Genomic DNA, 999 nt, shown 5'->3' with positions numbered 1-999 from the left:
ATCTCTTAATGAGAGGGGTGCCAAAGGATTTGTGGCTATGTTTTAAAACTGCCACACAACTTTTCCTTTCATATCCTTATATTTGAGGTTTATTTTTATCCAGTCTCACAATCTTTGTCTTCTAATTGGCATCTTTGGATCATTTATATTTAATTACTGATACTATGATTTAAACCTATCATCTTACAATTTACTTTTTATTTGTTCCATCTGTTCTTTTTTTTTTTGTTAATTTTTCCCCTTTCTCTCCTTCTTTGGATTATTCATGCATTTAAAAAATTATTCCACTTCCCTACTCTAAAGCTTGTTAACTGTACATTCTTTTATTATTCTTTGGTGATTACCCTAGAATTTGCATGCCATCTTTGCTCAAGGGGCCATGCTAATCTTCTCTGTATTCTTCCCATTTTAGTGTATATGCTGCCAAAGTGAACACAATGATTAGCCTAGAGATTGCAACATGTATCATTATTTTATTATAACCTATCTTAAATGACTAGAGTTGGCCTCCATATCCATGGGTTCCATATCTGTGGATTCAACCAACTTTTGATCAAAAATATTTGGGAAAAAAATGAATGGTGTCATCTGTATTGAATATGTACAGACTTTTGTTATTATTCCCTAAGCAATTCAATAAAACAACTCTTTACATAGCACTTACAGTGTATTAGGTATTATAAGTAATCTAGAGATGATTTAAAGTATATGGAAGGATGTGGGTAGGTTATAGGCAAATACTATGCCATTTCATGTAAGGGACTTGAACATCTGTGGATTTCGGTGTCTGTGGGAAGTCCTGGATCAAATCCTTAATAGATACAGAGGAACAACTGTACATGTCATATCCTGAACAATGCAAGAACCTCACAACACTTTAACTCCATTTACCCTTCTCCTGCCTTTTGTGTTATTGTTAACATATTTAATTCTCTCTATATTTTGAACTCTATAAGACATTAGTGTTATTGCTTTATGTAGTAAATATTAATTTAGAAA

General features: G+C 32.2%; 1 non-coding gene across 1 annotated transcript; it reads right to left on the bottom strand.

Moving 5' to 3' along the window:
- Window positions 1–328: 328 nt before the first annotated feature.
- Window positions 329–436, bottom strand: LOC123575360 (U6 spliceosomal RNA). Its single transcript, XR_006700656.1, has one exon. It is a non-coding gene; the product is annotated as a U6 spliceosomal RNA (small nuclear RNA).
- Between the last annotated feature and the right edge of the window lie 563 nt (window positions 437–999).

The sequence above is a fragment of the Macaca fascicularis genome, chromosome 8, assembly GCF_037993035.2.
Source record: "Macaca fascicularis isolate 582-1 chromosome 8, T2T-MFA8v1.1".
Lineage (NCBI taxonomy): Eukaryota > Metazoa > Chordata > Mammalia > Primates > Cercopithecidae > Macaca > Macaca fascicularis.
This window is presented reverse-complemented; position numbering and strand designations above follow the sequence as displayed.